General features: G+C 39.4%; 1 long non-coding RNA gene across 1 annotated transcript in view; it reads left to right on the top strand.

The window, feature by feature from the left end:
• LOC309970110 overlaps positions 1-8,821 on the top strand; it is a 384,073-nt gene extending 375,252 nt beyond the window's left edge. Inside the window, exon 2 of the long non-coding RNA XR_014326669.1 lies at positions 8,704-8,821. This is a non-coding gene — a long non-coding RNA (uncharacterized lncRNA). The remainder of the gene's footprint in view (positions 1-8,703) is intronic.
• The last annotated feature ends 10,269 nt before the right edge of the window (positions 8,822-19,090 follow it).

Here is a 19,090-nt window from a genome sequence, read left to right as displayed (position 1 = left end):
TAGGACTCTAGGACAATGGTGGAAGCAAAGCTATACATACAAAATCTCACACAGAAGCATACATATACACACTCACAAAAAGAGGAAAAGGGGAAAAAATGAAAAATCTTGCTCTCAAAATCCACCTCCTCAATTTGGGATGATTCGTTGTCTAAAGGAGGGAAGTAAGGAAAAAAATAATGAAGATAAAGTAAAATAAAATAATGTTATTAAAATAAAAAGTAATTCTTAAGAAAAAAAATGGACGGATAGAACCCACGGACAAATGGTGGAAACAAAGCTATACAGACAAAGTCACACACAGAAGCATACACATACACACTCACAAAAAGAGGAAAAGGGGAAAAAATCATAAATCTTGCTCTCAAAGTCCACCTCCTTAATTTGGGATGATTTTTTGTCTATTCATGTATTCCACAGATGCAGGGTACATCAAGTTGATTGTGGAGCTTTAATCCACTGCTTCTGAGGCTGCTGGGAGAGATTTCCATTTCTCTTCTTTGTTCTCACAGCTCCCAGGGGCTCAGCTTTGGACTTGGCCCTGCCTCTGCATGTAGGTCACCGGAGGGCGTCTGTTCTTTGCTCAGACACAATGGGATTAGAGGAGCCACTGATTCGGGGTCTCTGTCTCACTCAGGCCAGGGGAAGGGAGTGACACGGAGCGGTGGAGGCCAGCGTCAATTGAACCAGCCTGAGGTGTGTCATGCGTTCTCCCGGGGAAGTTGTCCCTGGATCCCGGGACCCTGGCAGTGGCGGGCTGCACAGGCTCCCCAGAAGGGGGGTGTGGATAGTGACCTGTGTTCCCACACAGGCTTCTTGTGGTGGCAAAAGCAGCCTTAGCATCTCATGCCTGTCTCTGGGGTCCGCGCTTTGAGCCGCGACTCACGCCTGTCTCTGGAGCTCCTTTAAGCAGTGTACTTAATCCCCTCTCCTCACGCACCAGGAAACAAAGAGGGAAGAAAAATTATCTTGCCTCTTCAGCAGGTCCAGACATTTCCCTGGACTCCCTCCTGGCTAGCCGTGGTGCACTAACCCCCTGCAGGCTGTGTTCATGCTGCCAACGTCAGTCCTCTCCCTGCACTCTGACCGAAGCCCAAGCCTCAGCTCCCAGCCCCGCCCGCCCCGGCGGGGGAGCAGACAATCCTCTCGGGCTGGTGAGTGCTGGTCGGCACCAATCCTCTGTGTGGGTATCTCTCCACTTTGCCCCCCGCACCCCTGTTGCTGTGCTCTCCTCCATGGCTCTGAAGCTTTCCCTCTCTGCCACCTGCAGTCTCTGCCCACGAAGGGGCTTCCCAGTGTGTGGAAACCTTTCCTCCTTCACAGCTCCCTCCCACTGATACAGGTCCCATCCCTATCCTTTTGTCTCTGTTTATTCTTTTTTCTTTTACCCTACCTAAGTACGTGGGGTGTTTCTTGGCTTTTGGGAGGTCTGAGGTCTTCAGCCAAAGTTCAATAGGTGTTTTGTAAGAGTTGTTCTACATGTAGATATATTTCTGCTGTATCTGTGGGGAGGAAGGCAATCTCCACATCCTACTCTTCCACCATATTCCTGGAAGCCCATACTGTCTTGATTCTTGTAGTTTTGTAGTATAGTCTGATGTCAGGGAGCCTGCTTCCTCCAGCTCCCTTCTTCTTTCTCAAGATTGCTTTGGCTATTTGGGGTCTTTTATGTTTCCATACAAATTGTGAAATTTTTTGTTCTAGTTCTGTGAAAAATGCAAGTGGTAGTTTGATAGGGATTACATTGAATCTGTTGATTGCTTTGGGTAGTAGAGTCATTTTCACAATGTTGACTCTTCCAAGCCAAGAACATGGTATATCTTTCCATCTGTTTGTATTATCTTTAATTTCTTTCATCAGTGTCTTATAATTTTCTGCATACAGGTCTTTTGTTTCCTTGAGTAGGTTTATTCCTAGATATTTTATTCTTTTTGTTGCAGTGGTAAATAGGAGTCTTTTCTTGATTTCACTTTCAGATTTTTCACCATTAGTGTAGAGGAATGCAAGTGTAGAGGAATGTAGAAGAATGTGCATTAATTTTGTATCCTGCTACTTTACAAAATTCATTGATTAGCGCTGGTAGTTTTCTGGTAGCATCTTTAGGATTCTCTGAGTATAATATCATGTCATCTGCAAACAGTGACAGCTTTACTTCTTCTTTTCCAATTTGGATTCCTTTTATTTCTTTTTCTTCTCTGATTGCTGTGGCTAAAATTTCCAAAACTTTGTTGAATAATAGTGGAGAGAGTGGGCAATCTTGTCTTGTTCCTGATCTTAGAGGAAATGTTTTCAGCTTTTCACCATTGAGGATGATGTTGGCTGTGGGTTTCTCATATATGGCCTTTATTATGTTAAGGAAAGTTCCCTCTATGCCTACGTTCTGCAGGGTTTTTATCATAAATGGGTGTTGAATTTTGTCGAAAGTTTTCTCTGCATCTATTGAGATGATCATATGTTTATTCTCCTTCAGTTTGTTATTATGGTGTATCATGTTGATTGATTTGTGTATATTGAAGAATCCTTGCATTCCTGGGATAAACCCCACTTGATTGTAATGTATGATCCTTTTAATGTGCTGTTGGATTCTGTTTGCTAGTATTTTGTTGAGGACTTTTGCATCAATGTTCTTCAGTGATATTGGCCTGTAATTTACTTTCTTTGTGACATCATTGTCTGCTTTTGGTATCAGAACGATGGTGGCCTCGTAGAATGAATTTGGGAGTGTTCCTCTCTCTGCTATATTTTGGAAGAGTTTGAGAAGGATAGGTGTTAGCTCTTCTCTAAATATTTGACAGAATTCTGTGAAGCCATTTGGTCCTGGGCTTTTGTTTGTTTGAATTTTTTTTTTCCTAGCACATTTTATTCTATTTTTTACATGTTTATTGGTGTATAATTGCTTTACAATGCTGTGTTAGTTTCTGCTTTAAAACAAAGTGAATCAGTTATACATATACATATGTTCCCATATCTCTTCTCTCTTGCATCTCCCTCCCTCCAACCCTCACAATCCAACCACTCTAAGTGGTCACAAAACAGCGAGCTGATCTCCCTGTGCTATGCAGCTGCTTCCCACTAGCTATCTATTTTATGTTTGATAGTGTATATATGTCTATGCCACTCTCTTACTTTGTCACAGCTTACCCTTCCCATTCCCCATATCCTCAAGTCCATTCTCTAGTAGGTCTGTGTTTTTATTCCTGTCTTACCCATAGGTTCTTCATGACATTTTTTTTTCTTAAATTACATATATATGTGTTAGCATATGGTATTTCTCTCTTTCTGACTTCCTTCACTCTGTATGACAGACTCTAGGTCTATCCACTTCATTACAAATAGCTCAATTTCATTTCTTTTTATGGCTGAGTAATATTCCGTTGTATATATGTGCCACTTTTCCTTTATCCATTCATCAGATGAGAGACACTTAGGTTGTTTCCATTTCCAGGCTATTGTATATAGAGCTGCAATGAACATTTTGCTACATTGCTCTTTTTGAAATATGGTTTTCTCAGGGTGTATGCCCAGTAGTGAGATTGCTAGGTGTATGGTATTTTCTATTTGTAGTTTTTAAAGGATCCTCCATACTGTTTTCCATAGTGGTTGTAGCAATTCACATTCCCACCAGCAGTGCAAGACTGTTCCCTTTTCTGCACACCCTCTCCAGCATTTACTATTTCTAGATTTTTTGTTGATGGCCATTATGACTGGTGTGAGATGATATCTCATACTAGTTTTGATTTGCATTTCTCTAATGATTAATGATGTTGTGCATTCTTTCATGTGTTTGTTGGCAGTCTGTATATCTTCTTTGGAGAAATGTCTACTTAGGTCTTCTGCCCATTTTTGGATTTTTTTTTTTTAATTGAGCTGCATGAGCTGCTTATAAATTTTGGAGATTAATCCTTTGTCAGTTGCTTCATTTGCAAATATTATCTCCCATTCTGAGGGTTGTCTTTTGGTCTTATTTACGGTTTCCTTTGCTGTGTAAAAGCTTTGAAGTTTCCTTCGGTCAAATTTGTTTATTTTTGTTTTATTTCCATTTCTCTAGGAGGTGGATCAAAAAGGATCTTGCTGTGATTTATGTCACAGAGTGTTCTTCTTATGATTTCCTCTGAGACTTTGATTGTTTCCTGCCTTACATTTAGGTCTTTAATCCATTTTGAGCTTTTTTTGTGTGTGTGTGGTACATGAGCCTCTCACTGTTGTGGCCTCTCCTGTTGTGGAGCACAGGCTGCAGACACACAGGTTCAGCAGCCATGGCTCACGAGCTCAGCTTCTCCGTGGCATGTGGGATCTCCCCAGACTGGGGCACGAAACTGTGTCCCCTGCATTGGCAGGCAGACTCTCAACCACTGCACTCCAAGGATGCCCGAGCTTATTTTTGTGTATGGTGTTAGGCAGTGATCTAATCTCATACTTTTAAATGTACGTGTCCAGTTTTCCTAGCACCACGTATTGAAGAGGCTGTCCTTTCTCCACTGCACATCCCTGCCTCCTTTATCAAAGATAAGGTTACCATAGGTGCATGGGTTTATCTCTGCACTTTCTATCCTGTCCCATTGATCTATCTTTCTGTTTTTGTGCCAGTACCACACTGTCCCGATTACTATAGCTTTATAGTATAGTCTGAAGTCAGGGAGCCTGACTCCTCCAGCTCTGCTTGTTGTTCTCAAGATTGCTTTGGCATTTCGGGATCTTTGTGTTTCCATACAAATTGTGACATTTTTTGTTCTAGTTCTGTGAAAAATGCCAGTGGTAGTTTCATAGGGATTGCATTGAATCTGTAGATTGATTTGAGTAGTAGAGTCATTTTCACAATGTTGATTCTTCTAATCCATGAACATGGTATATCTCTCCATCTATTTGTATCATCTTTAATTTCTTTCATCAGTGTCTTATAATTTTCTGCATACAGGTCTTTTGTCTCCTTAGGTAGGTTTATTCCTCAATATTTTATTCTATTTGTTGCAATGGTAAATGGGAGTGTTTTCTTGATTTCACTTTCAGATTTTTCATCATTAGTGTAGAGGAATGCCAGAAATTTCCGTGCATTAATTTTGTATCCTGCTACTTTACCAAATTCATTGATTATCTCTAGTACTCTTCTGGTAGCATCTTCAGTATTCTCTATGTATAGTATCATGTCATCTGCAAGCAGTGACAGTTTTACTTCTTCATTTCTGATTTGGATTCCTTCTATTTCCTTTTCTTCTCTGATTGCTGTGGCTAAAACTCCCAAAACTATGTTGAATAATAGTGGAGGGAGTGGGCAACCTTGTCTTGTTCCTGATCTTAGTGGAAATGCTTTCAATTTTTCACCATTGAGGATGATGTTGGCTGTGGGTTTGTCATATATGGCCTTTATTGTGTCAAGGAAAGTTCCCCCTATGCCTACTTTCTGCAGGGTTTTTATCATAAATGGGGGTGGAATTTGTCGAATGATTTTTCTGCAACTATTGAGACGATCATATGTTTTTTCTCCTTCAATTTGTTAATATGGTGTATCACGTTGATTGATTTGTGTATATTGAAGAATCCTTGCATTCCTGGGATAAACCCCACTTATCATGGTGTATGATCCTTTTAATGTGCTGTTGGATTCCCTTTGCTAGTATTTTGTTGAGGATTTTTGCATCTATGTTCATCAGTGATATTGGCGTGTAGTTTTCTTTCTTTGTGACATTCTTGTCTGGTTTTGGTATCAGGATGACGTTGGCCTTGTAGAATGAATTGGGGAGTATTACTCCCTCTTCTATATTTTGGAAGAGTTTGAGAAGGATGGGTGTTAGCTCTTCTCTAAGTGTTTGACAGAATTCGCCTGTGAAACCATCTGGTCCTGCGCTTTTTTTTGTTGGGAGGTTTTTAATCACAGTTTCAATTTCAGTGCTTGTTATTGCTCTGTTCATATTTTCTATTTCTTCTTGGTTTAGTCTCAGAAGGTTGTGCTTTTCTAAGAAATTGTCCATTTCCTCCAGGTCCATTTTATTGGCATAGAGGTGCTTGTAGTAATCTCTCATGATCCTTTGTATTTCTGCCGTGTCAGTTGTTACTTCCCCTTTTTTATTACTAATGCTACTGATTTGAGTCTTCTCCCTTTTTTGTTGGTAAGTCTGGCTAATGGTTTATCAATTTTGTTTATCTTCTCAAAGAACCAGCTTTTAGTTTTATTGATCTTTGCTATCATTTCCTTCATTTCTTTATCATTTATTTCTGATCTGATCTTTATGACTTCTTTCCTTCTGCTAACTTTGGGGGGTTTTGTTCTTCTTTCTCTAATTGCTTTAGGTTTAAGGTTAGGTTGTTTATTCGAGATGTTTTCTGTTCCTTAATGTAGGATTGTATTGCTATAAACTTCCCTTTTATGACTGCTTTTTCTGAATACCATAGGTTTTGGGTCAGTGTGTCTCCATTGTCATTTGTTTCTAGGTATTTTTTTGATTTTCTCTTTGATTTCTTCAGCGATCACTTCGTTATTAAGTATTCTATTGTTTAGCTCCCATGCATTCGCATTTTTTACAGATCTTTCCCGTAATTGATATCTAGTGTCATAGTGTTGTGGTCGGAAAAGATACTTGATACAATTTCAATTTTCTTTAATTTACCAAGGTTTGATTTGTGATGCAAGATATGATTTATCCTGGAGAATGTTCCATGAGCACTGAGAAAAATGTGCATTCTGTTGTTTTTGGATGGAATGTCCTATAAATATGAATTAATTCCTTGTTGTTTAATGTATCATTTAAAGCTTGTGTTTCCTTATTTATTTTCATTTTCTATGATCTGTCCATTGGTGAAAGTGGGGTGTTAAAGTTCCCTACTATGAGTGTCTTACTATTGATTTCCCCTTTTATGGTTGTTAGTATTTGCCTTATGTATTGAGGTTCTCCTATGTTGGGTGCATAAATATTTAACAATTGTTATATCTTCTTCTTGGATCTATCCCTTGATCATTATGTAGTGTCCTTCTTTGTCTCTTCTAATAGTCTTTATTTTAAAGTCTATTTTGTCTGATATGAGAATTGCTACTCCAACTTTCTTTTGATTTCCATTTGCATGGAATATCTTTTTCCATCCCCTTACTTTCAGTCTGTATGTGTCTCTAGGTCTGAAGTGGGTCTCTTGTAGACAGCATATATATGGGTCTTGTGTTTGTATTCATTCAGCCAGTCTGTGTCTTTTGGTGGGAGCATTTAATCCATTTACATTTAAGGTAATTATCAATATGTATGTTCCTATTCCCATTTTCTTAATTTTTGGGGGTTTGTTATTGTACTTTTTTTCTTTCTGTTGTGTTTCTTTCCTAGAGAAGTTCCTTTAGCGTTTGTTTTAAAGCTGGTTTTGTGGTGCTGAACTCTGTCCCCTTTTGCTTGTCTGTAAAGGTTTTAATTTCTCCATCAAATCTGAATGAGATCTTTTTGGGGTAGAGTAATCTTGGTTGTAGGTTTTTCTCCTTCATCACTTTAAATATGTCCTGCCAGTCCCTTCTGGCTTGCAGAGTTTCTGCTGAAAGGTCAGCTGTTAACCTTATGGGGATTCCCTTGTGTGTTATTTGTTGTTTTCCCCTTCCTGCTTTTAATATGTTTTCTTTGTATTTAATTTTTGACAGTTTGATTAACATACGTCTTGGTCTTTTTCTCCTTGGATTTATCCTTTGTGGGACTCTCTGTGCTTCCTGGACTTGATTAACTATTTTCTTTCCCATATTAGGGAAATTTTCAACTATAATCTCTTCAAATAGTTTCTCAGTGCCTTTCTTTTTCTCTTCTTCTTCTGGAACCCCTACAATTCGAATGTTGGCATGTTTAATGTTGTCCCCAATGTCTCTGAAACTGTCCTCAGTTCTTTTCATTCTTTTTTTTCTTTATTCTGCTCTTCAGTAGTTATTTCCACTATTTTATCTTCCAGGTCTCTTATCCATACTTCTACCTCAGTTATTCTGCTTTTGATCCCATTTAGAGTATTTTTAATTTCATTTATTGTGTTGTTCATCATTGCTTTTAAATCTTTAGTTCTTCTAGGTCCTTGTTAAATGTTTCTTACATTTTCTCTTTTCTATTTCCAAGATGTTGGATCATTATTTTGAATTCTTTTTCAGATAGTCTGCCTATTTCCTCTTCATTTGTTAGGTCTGGTGCATTTTTATCTTGCTCCTTCATCTGCTGTGTGTTTTTCTGTCTTCTCTTTTTGCTTATCTTACTGTGTTTGGGGTCTCCTTTTTGCAGGCTGCAGATTCCTAGTTCCCATTGATTTTGGTGTGTGTCCCCAGTGGCTAAAGTTGGTTATATAGGCTTCCTGGTGGATGGGACTAGTACCTGTGTTCTGGTGGATAAGGCTGGATCTTCTCTTTCTGGTGGGCAGATCCACATCTGGTGGTGTTTTTTTGGGATGTCTGTGGAATTATTATGATTTTAGACAGCCTCTCTGCTAATGGGTGGGCTTGTGTTCCTGTCTTGCTAGTTGTTTGGCATAGGGTGTCCAGCACTGAAGCTTGCTTTTCGTTGAGTGAAGCTGGGTGCTGGTATTGAGATGGAGATCTCTGGGAGATTTTTGCCATTTTATATTGTGTGGAGCTGAGAGGTCTCCTGTGGACCAATGTCCTGAAGTTGTCTCTCCCACCTCAGAGACACAGCACTGACTCCTGGCTGCAGCTCCAATAGCCTTTCATCCACACGGCTCAGAATAAAAGGGAGAAAAAGTAGAAAGAAAGAAAGAAAGAAAGAAAGAAAGAAAGAAAGAAAGAAAGAAAGAAAGAAAGAAAGAAAGAGGATAAAATAAAATAAAGTAAGATAAAATAAAATAAAGTTATTAAAAAATAATTATTTTTTTTAAAAAGAAAAAGAAAAAAAACCAGAAGAATAGAACTCTAAGACAAATGGTGAAAGCAAAGCTATACAGACAAAATCTCACACAGAAGCATAAACATACACACTCACAAAAAGAGGAAAAGGGGAAAAAAATAATAAATCTTGGTCTCAAAGTCCACCTCTTCCATTTGGTATGATTTGTTGTCTATTCATGTATTCCACAGATGCAGGGTACATAAAGTTGATTGTGGACCTTTAATCCACTGCTTCTGAGGCTGCTGGGAGAGATTTCCATTTCTCTTCTTTCTTCGTGCAGCTCACAGTGTTCAGATTTGGATTTGGCTCCAACTCTGCATGTAGGTCAGTGGAGGGCATCTGTTCTTCACTCAGACAGGATGGAGTTAAAGGAGTAGCTGACTCAGGGGCTCTGGCTTGCTCATTCTGGGCCGAGGGAGTGGTGTGGGTGTGAAGCAAGCCTGCGGTGGCAGAGGCCGGTGGGACGTTTCACCAGCCTAAGGTGTGCTGTGCATTCACCTGGGGAAGTTGTCCCTCTGTCACGGTACCCTGGTGGTGGCGGGCTGCACAGGCTCCCCAGAAGGGAGGTGTGGATAGTGACCTGTGCTCGCACACAGGCTTCTTGGTGCCAGCAGCAGCAGCCTTAGTGTCTCATGCTCGTCTCTGGGGTCCGCGCTGTTAGCCGCATCTTGCGCCCGTTTCTGGAGCTCCTTTAAGCAGCACTCTTAATACCCTCTCCTCGCGCACCAGGAAACAGAGGGAAGAAAAAGTCTCTTTGTCTTCGGCAGGTCCAGACTTTTCCCCAGATTCCCTCCAGGCTAGCCGTGGTGCACTAGCCCCCTGCAGGCTGTGTTCACGCCACCAACCCCAGTTCTCTCCCTGCATTCTGACCGAAGCCTGAACCTCAGCTCTCATCTCCGCCCATCCCAGTGGGTGTGCAGACAACACTCTCAGGCTGGTGAGTGCCAGTCGGCACCAATCCTCTGTGCAGGAATTTCTCCAATTTGCCCTCCGCACCCCTGTTGCTGTGCTCTCCTCCGCAGCTCCGAAGTTTACCCCGTCTGCCACCTACAGTCTGCGCCTACAAAGGGGCTTCCTATTGTGTGGAAACCTTTCCTCCTTCACAGCTCCCTCCCACTGGTGCTGGTCCCATCCCTATCCTTTTGTCTCTGTTTTTTCTTTTTTCTTTTGTCCTACCCAGGTACGTGGGGGGTTTCTTGCCTTTTGGGAGGTCGAGGTCTTCTGCCAGGTTTCAGTAGGTGTTCTGTAGGAGTTGGTCCATGTGTAGATGTATTTCTGGTGTTTCTGTGGGGAGGAAGGTGATCTCCACATCTTACTCTTCTGCCATCTTCCCCTTCTCTTGTTATAAGATTTTTAATCACAGTTTCAATTTCAGTGCTTGTGATTGGTCTGTTCATATTTTCTATTTATTCCTGGTTCAGTCTCAGAAGGTTGTGCATTTCTAAGAATTTGTCCATTTCTTCCAGGCTGTCCATTTTATTGGCATAGAGTTGCTTGTAGTAATCTCTCATGATCCTTTGTATTTCTGCAGTGTCAGTTGTTACTTCCCCTTTTTCATTTCTAATTCTATTGATTTGTGTCTTCTCCCTTTTTTGTTGGTAAGTCTGGCTAATTGTTTATCAATTTAGTTTATCTTCTCAAAGAACCAGCTTTTAGTTTTATTGATCTTTGCTATCATTTCCTTCATTTCTTTTTCATTTATTTCTGATCTGATCTTTGTGACTTCTTTCCTCCTGCTATCTTTAGGGTTTTTTATTCTTCTTTCTCTAATTGCTTTAGGTTTAAGCTTAGGTTGTTTATTTGAGATGTTTCTTGTTTCTTATGGTAGGGTTGTATAGGTATAAACTTCCCTGTTAGAACTATTTTTGCTGCATTCCATAGGTTGGGTCATTCTGTTTTCATTGTCATTTGTGTCTAGGTATTTTTTGATTTCCTCTTTGATTTCTTCAGAGGTGTCTTCGTTATTAAGAAGTGCGTTATTTAGCATCCATGTGTTTGTATTTCTTACAGATTTTTTCTGTAATTGATATCTAGTCTCATAGCATTGTGGATGGAAAAGATACTTGATATGATTTCAATTTTCTTAAATTTACCAAGGCTTGATTTGTGACCCAAGATATGGTCTATCCTGGAGAATATTCCATGAGCACTTGAGAAGAATGTGTATTCTGTTATTTTTGGATGGAATGTCCTATAAATATCAATTAAGTTCATGTTGTTTAATCTATCATTTAAAGCTTGTGTTTCTTTATTTATTTTCATTTTGTATGATCTGTCCTTTGGTGAAAGTGGGGTGTTTAAGTCCCCTACTATGATTGTGTTATAGCGATTTCCCCTTTTATGCCTGTTAGTATATGCCTTATGTATTGAGGTGCTCCTATGTTGCATGCATAAATATTTACAATTGTTATATCTTCTTCTTGGATTGATTCCTTGGTCATTATGTAGTGTCCATCTTTGTCTCTTGTTGTAGTCTTTGTTTTAAAGTTTATTTTGTCTGATATGAAAATTGCTACTCCAACTTTCTTTTGATTTCCATTTGCATGGAATATCTTTTTCCATCCACTCACCTTCAGTTTGTATGTTTCCCTTGGTCTGACATGGGTCTCTTGTAGACAGCATATATACGGGTCTTGTTTTTGTATCCATTCAACCAGTCTATGTCTTTTGGTTGAAGCATTTAATCCATTTACATTTAAGGAAATTATCAATACGTATGTTCCTATTCCCATTTTCTTAATTGTTTTGGGTTTATTACTGTCGGTCTTTACCTTCTCTTGGTTGTTTCCTGCCCAGAGAAATTCTTTTTGCATATGTTGTAAAGCTGGTTTGGTGGTACTGAACACTCTTAGCTTTTACTTGTTTGTAAAGCTTTTAATTTCTCCATCAAATCTGAATGAGATCTTTGCTGGCTAGAGTAATCTTGGTTGTAAGTTTTTCTCCTTCATCACTTTAAATATGTCCTGCTACTCCCTTCTGGCTTGCAGAGTTTCTGCTGAAAGATCAGCTGTTGACCTTATGGGGATTCCCTTATGTGTTATTTGTTGTTTTTCCCTTGCTGCTTTTAATATGCTTTCTTTGTATTTAATTTTTGACAATTTGATTAATATGTGTCTTAGCATATTTCTCCTTGGATTTATCCTGTATGGGACTCTCTGTGCTTCGTGGACTTGATTAACTATTTCCTTTCCCATATTAGGGGAATTTTCAACTATAACCTCTTCAAATATTTTCTCAGTCCCTTTCTTTTCCTCTTCTTCTTCTCGTACCCCTATAATTCAAATGTTTTTGTGTTTAATGTTGTCCCAGAGGTCTCTGAGATTGTCCTCAATTCTTTTCATTCTTTTTTCTTTATTCTGCTCTGTGTTAGTTATTTCCACTATTTATCTTCTAGGTCACTTATCCGGTCTTCTGCCTGAGTTATTCTTCTATTGATCCCTTATAGAGAATTTTTAATTTCATTTGTTGTGTTGTTCATCTCTTTTTGTTTGCTCCTTTATTTCCTCTAGGTCCTTGTTAAGCGTTTCTTGTATTTTCTCAATTCTATTTCCAATATTTTGGATCATCTTTACTATCTATTATTCTGAATTCTTTTTCAGGTAGATTGCCTTTTCGTCTTCATTTGTTAGGTCTGGTGGGTTTTTGCCTTTCTCCTTTATGTGTGTTTCTTGCTCCTTGCTCCTTGTGTGTTTCTCTGTTTTCTCATTTTGCTTAACTTACTGTGTTTGGGGTCTCCTTTTGCATGCTACAGGTTCATAGTTTCCATTGTTTTTGGTGTCTGTCCCCAGTGGCTAAGGTTGGCTCAGGGTATTGTGTAGGCTTCCTGGTGGAGGGAAGTAGTGTGTGTTTTCTGGTGGATGAGGCTGGATTGTCTTTCTGGTGGGCAGGTCCACGTCTGGTGATGTGTTTTGGGGTGTGTGGCCTTATTATGATTTTAGGCAACCTCTGTGCTAATGGATGGGGTTGTGTTCCTGTCTTGTTAGTTGTTTGGCATAAGGTGTCCTGCACTGTAGCTTTCTGGTCATTGAGTGGAGCTGGGGCTTGGCGTTGAGATGAAGATCTCTGGGAGATATTCACCATTTGATATTACATGGAGCTGGGAGGTGTCTTGTGGACCAATGTCCTGAACTTGGCTTTCCCACCTCAGTGGCACAGCCTTGACACCTGGCTGGAGCACCAAGTACCACAGCTCCAAATAAAAGGGAGAAAAAAAGAAAGAAGAAGATAAAATAAAATAAAGTAAAATAAAATAAAGTTATTAAAATATAATATAATTAAGAAAAAAATTATGTAATTAAAAAAAAAGACAGAGAGAACCCTAGGACAAATGGTAAAAACAGAGCTATACAGACAAAATCACACACAGAAGCATACACATACACACTCACAAAAAGAGAAAAAGGGAAAATTATATATATATATATATAGTTGTTCCCAAAGTCCACCGCCTCAATTTGGGCTGATTTGTTGTCTATTCAGGTATTCCACAGATGCAGGGTATATCAAGTTAATTGTGCAGATTTAATCCACTACTCCTGAAGCTGTTGGGAGAAATTTCTTTTTCTCGTCTTTGTTCGCACAGTTCCCAGTGTTCAACTTTGGATTTGGACCCACCTCTGAGTGTAGGTCACCTGAGGGCGTCTGTTCTTCACTCAGATAGGACAGGGTTAAAGGAGTAGCTGATTCGGGGGCTCTGGCTCACTCCAGCTGGAGGTAGTGAGGGGTATGGATGTGGGGCGATCCTGCGGCAGCAGAGGCCGGCATGACATTGCACCAGCCTGAGGCATGCTGTGCATTCTCTTGGGGAAGTTGTCCCTGGATCACGGGACGCTGGCAGTGGCAGGCTGCACAGGTTCCTGAGAGGGGAGGTGTGGATGGTGACCTGTGCTTGCACACAGGCTTCTTGGTGGTTGCAGCAGCAGCCTTAGTGTCTCATGCCCGTCTCTTGGGTCTGCACTGATAGCCGTGGCTCATGCCTGCCTCTGGAGCTCCTTTAAGTGGTGCACTTAATCCCCTCTCCTTGCGCACCAGAAAACAAAGAGGCAAGAAAAAGTCTCTTGTCTCTTAGGCAGCTCCAGACTTTTTCCCAGACTCCCTCCTGGCTAGCTGTGGTGCAGTAGCCCCCTTCAGGCTGTGTTCATGCAGTCAACCCCAGTCCTCTCCCTAGGATCTGACCTCCGAAGCTGGAGCCTCAGCTGCCAGCCACTGCCCGCCCCAGTGGGTTAGCAGAGAAGCCTCTCGGGCTGGTGAGTGCTGGTTGGCACTGACACTCTGTGCAGGAATCTCTCCGCTTTGCCCTCCACACCCGCGTTGCTGTGCTCCCCTCCGTGGCTCTGAAGCTACCCCCCTCCACCGCCAGCTGTCTACACCCATGATGGGGCTTCCTAGTGTGTGGAAATCTTTCCTCCTTCATAGCTCCCTCCCACTGGTGCAGGTCCTGTCCCTATGCTTTGTCTCTGTTTTTTCATTTTTCTTTTGCCCTACCCAGGTATGTGTGGAGTTTCTTGTATTTTGGGAGGTCTGAGGTCTTCTGCCAGCATTCAGTAGGTGTTCTGTAGGAGTTGTTCTTCATGTAGATGTATTTCTGATATATTTGTGGGGAGGAAGATGATCTCTGCATCTTACTCTTCCACCACCTTGAAGCTCCTCCATCAGTGATTTTTGATGTTACTATTGTAATTATTTTTGGGTGCCACAAACCACGCTCATATATGATGGCAAGCAATAAATGTTTTGTGTGTTCTGACTACTCCACCAACTTGCTCTTCCCACATCTATCTCCCTCTCCTCGGGTCTGCCTGTTCCCTGAAACACAACAGTAAAAAATTAGGTCAATTAATAACCCTTCAATAATCTCTAAGTGTTCAAGTGAAAGGAAGAGTCACGTATCTCTCATTTTAAATCAAAAGATTAAGCTTAGTGAGGAAGGCATGTCAAAAACTGAGATAGGGTGAAAACTAGGCTTCTTATGCTAAACAGTTGGCCAAATTTTGAATGCAAAGGAAAAGTTCTTGAAGGAAATTAAAAGTGCTACTCCAGTGGATACATGAATGATCAGGAGGAAAAATAACTTTATTGCTGATATGGAGAATGTTTTAGTGGCCCAAATAGATCAAACCAACCACAACAATCTCTTAAGCCAAAGCCTAATATAGAGCAAGATCCTAACTCTCTTCAAGTCTATGAAAGTTGAGAGAGTGAGGAAGCTGCAGAAAAAAGTTTGAAGTTAGCAGAAGTTGGTTCATAAAATTTAAAGAAAGAATCCAACTCCTCAGAATAAAAGTGCAAGGAGAAGCAGCATGTGCTGATGTAGAAGCTGCAGCAAATTATTCAGAATATTTGGCTAAAATAATTAATGAAAGTGGCTACACTAGACAACATATGGTCAATGTAAATTAAACAGTTTCTGTTGGAAGGAGATACCATCTAGGACTTTCATAGCTAGAGAGTAGAAGTCAATGCCTGGCTTCAAAGCTTCAAAGTACAGGCTGACTCTCCTGTTAGGGGCTAATGCAGCTGGTGACTTTAACTTGAAACTAATGCTTATTTACCATTCTGAAAATCCTAAGGCCCTTAAGAATTATGCTAAATATATTTTGCGTCTACGCTATAAATGGAACAACAAACAATAGATAACAGCACATCTGTTTACAACATGGTTTACTGAACATTTTAAGCCCACTGTTGAGACCTACTGCTCAGAAACAAAGATTGTTTTCAAAATATTACTGCTCATTGACAATGCATCCAAGAGCTCTACTGAAGATGTACCATGAGATTAAAGTTGTCATCCCTGCTAACATGACATGCATTTTACAGCCCATAGATCAAGAAGTGATTTTAATTTTCAAGCCTTATTTTTTAAGAGATATATATTTCATAAAGGTATAGTTGCCATAGATAGTGATTCTTCTGATGGATCTGGGAAAAGTCAATTGAAAACTTTCTGAAAATGATTCACTATTCTAGATGTCATTAATAACATTTGTGATCACGGGAAGGGTCAAAATAGCAATATTAAAAAGAGTTTGGTAAAATTTGATTCCAATTCTCATGGATGACTTGCTATGATTCAAGACTTCAGTGGAGGACGTAGCTACAGTTGTAGTGAAAATAGCAAAAAACTAGAATTATAATTGGAGCATGAAGATCTGACTGAATTGCTACAATCTAATGATACAAATTGAAGGATGAAAAGTTGCTTCTTATGAACAAAGAAAGTGGTTTCTTGAGATGGAATCTATCATTGGTGAAGATGCTGGGAAGATTGTTGAAATGACAACAAAGCATTTAGAATATTATATAAACTTAGTTGATAAAGCAGTGGCAGGTTTTGAGAAAACTGACTCCAGTTATGAAAGAAGTTCTACTGTGAGTAAAATGTTATTGAACAGCAGTACATGCTATGGAAATATCATTGATTAAAGGAAGAGTCGATTGATGTGAAAAACTTCACTGATGTCTTATTAAAAGAAAGTGTCACAGCCACCCCAACTTTTAGCAACCAGTATCCTGATCAGTCAGCGGCCATAAACATTGAAGTAAGACCTTCAATTAGCATAAAGGTTAAGACTAACTGAAGGCTCAGATGATGGTGAGCATCCTTTAGCAATAAAGTGTTTTTTAATTATGGTATGTACATTTTTTTTTTTTGCGGTACATGGGCCTCTCACTGTTGTGGCCTCTCCCATTGCAGAGCACAGGCTCCAGACACACAGGCTCAGTGGCCATGGCTCACGGGCCCAGCTGCTCTGTGGCATGTGGGGTCTTCCCGGACCGGGGCACGAACCCGTGTCCCCTGCATCGGCAGGCGGACTTTCAACCACTGCTCCACCAGGGAAGCCCATGTACATTGTTTTTAAACATAATGTCATTGCACACTTGGTAAACTACAGTATAGTGTAAACATAACTTTTATATGCACTGGGAAACCAAAAAAAATTTGTGTTACTCTCTTTATGGCAAAAGTAGCTTTTCTGCAGTGGTCTAGAACTGAACACACAATGTCTTTAAGGTATGCCTGCATTTCCATGTCCAAATTTGACATGAGAATAGCATGTGAAAATTTAAAGATCTTCTACAAATCAAAAAGAAAAGGCAAGAATATTAATGAAAAACAAAGGTCAACACAAGTTGAAAATTGAAAATATGAGGAAAATAATGAAAAGTTTAGAGATTTTGATAGTTAATTTTATGTGTCAACTTGACTGGTCATGAAGTGCCCAGATTAAGAATTTTTTCTGGATGTGTCTAAGAGAATGTTTTTCAATGAGATTAACATTTGAACTGGTGGACTCAGTAAACTAGATTGCCTTACTTGATGTGAGTGGTTATGATTCAATCTATTGAATGGCATAAAGGCAGAGGAAGAAGGAATTCATTACTTTTGATTTCTGCCTGCCTGGTTGAGTTGGGAATTATCTTTTCTGGCCCGTAGACCGGGATTTACACCACTGATACTCCTGGTTCTCAGGACTTCAGACTTGGACTGAATTACACCACTGTTTTCCTGAATCTCCAGATTTTAAATAGATATACAGAACAAGCTTGTGTTTACCAGAGGGGAAGGGGTTGGGTGAATGGGCAAAAGAGCTGAAAGAGATTAAGTAGTAAAAACTTCCAGTTATAAAATAAATAAGTCACAAGGATGTAATGTACAGCATGGGGAATATACTCAACAGCATTGTAATAATTTTGTGTAGTGACAGATGCTTATTAGACATACTTAATTGTGGCAATCATTTCATAATGTATAAAAATGTGAAATCACTATGCTGTATGTATGAAATTAATAATATGGTAAGTCAATTATATTTCAATTAAAAATTTAAAAAGGAAGCATAGTAAGCTGTGACATATTTTGTGTTGTTTGGCATTCTCCTTCTCACTGGTTGGAGTGCAGATGAAATGCCTGGTGTTTTAGATTGATTTATTTTGTTCATGAAAGAATGATAAAGAGAATTTCAAAGGCATTGACATCTTTGTGAAAATGAATTAAACAACTGTCAACCTTCAGAAATCTTGTTGGCTGTTAATTGCAGCAAACATAGTAATTTCTGAAACAACAAACTAAGGCAGAATGAGATACACTTTACAAAGTCTAGCCTAGGATCAGTGGAAGAATTGGAATTCCTGAGCTCTGTTATTTTATCACACTAAAATGAAAGTGCAGCAGTGGAAACGTCATGCATTTTGGAGACATAAACTGTGTGGTCAAGTCTCATTCTTTACAATTGCTGTTTAGGTAACCCCAAGAAAATCACATAAACCACTTCTGCCTCAGTATCTCCATCCATATTATTAGAAAAATATTATATCCTTACAATTTTTAGATTTAATAAAGATAATGTGCTTTAGATTCTTGGCATTTATTTATTTACTTTCCTTTTGAACAAAAACCTTTAGTTGTATCAAGGGAATTATTCAAAATGACCAAAAAATTTGCCTCTGCACCTGAAAAGCAGCCTTAGGTTAGTTACCTAAGGTAGGATTCAGGCTGACAATGATGCAGTGACCCTTTTAAAATCATGCTGTAGACGTTAAAACACCATCTGTCATTACAGATGGTGTGTTGGCAGGAGGCAGCTGTGATATTTCTGATGACAAAATAGAGTCAAAACACTTTAAAGGGGTAACAAGCGGGTCTAAAATTCTTGAAATGAAATGTAACATAATTATATATAAAATATTTTGATTTGGATAGTAAAAAGCAACCATACAGCGTTGCAAAAGGAGAAATTTATTTTAAAAGTTTTGATACAAAATGTTAACATTTTATTAACAGTGATATCAGTTTAAACTAATAAAATGATGCATGTGAATGTAATGAGTTCAAGATGGCTAATCAAAACTACAGGTCTGTTTCTCTTTGCTCTGAGAATCGTATAAAATGACAATAAAAATAAACACATAAAAGCAAATGAGAGAGAAGACAAATTATCTGTGAATGAGAAATTTCTGCCTATTCACGGATAAAGTAGATCATCCAGACACCAGTACCTATAAGTACAATTGCAGTGGAGGGGAGAGCTTCTCTGGATGACCAGCAGAATCACCAAAATTATAGCACAAAGGGAGAATGTGAGAATGGAAGCTGTAACAGGGATTTGGTTGAAATGCTGAATATTGAATTAATCCACCAATCCAAATCCCTATATTCTTCATATATAGCTTCACCATTATAGCTTCACCTATATACCTTCACCATTTCCTCACCCATTCCCAAGAGGAATAAAAGAGAACCACAGCAT

This window comes from Leucopleurus acutus, assembly GCF_964270905.1.
Source record: "Leucopleurus acutus genome assembly, chromosome: 12".
In the NCBI taxonomy this organism is placed as follows: domain Eukaryota; kingdom Metazoa; phylum Chordata; class Mammalia; order Artiodactyla; family Delphinidae; genus Leucopleurus; species Leucopleurus acutus.
Note: the sequence above shows the minus strand (reverse complement) of the source record. Positions and strands in the feature narration are given on the sequence as shown.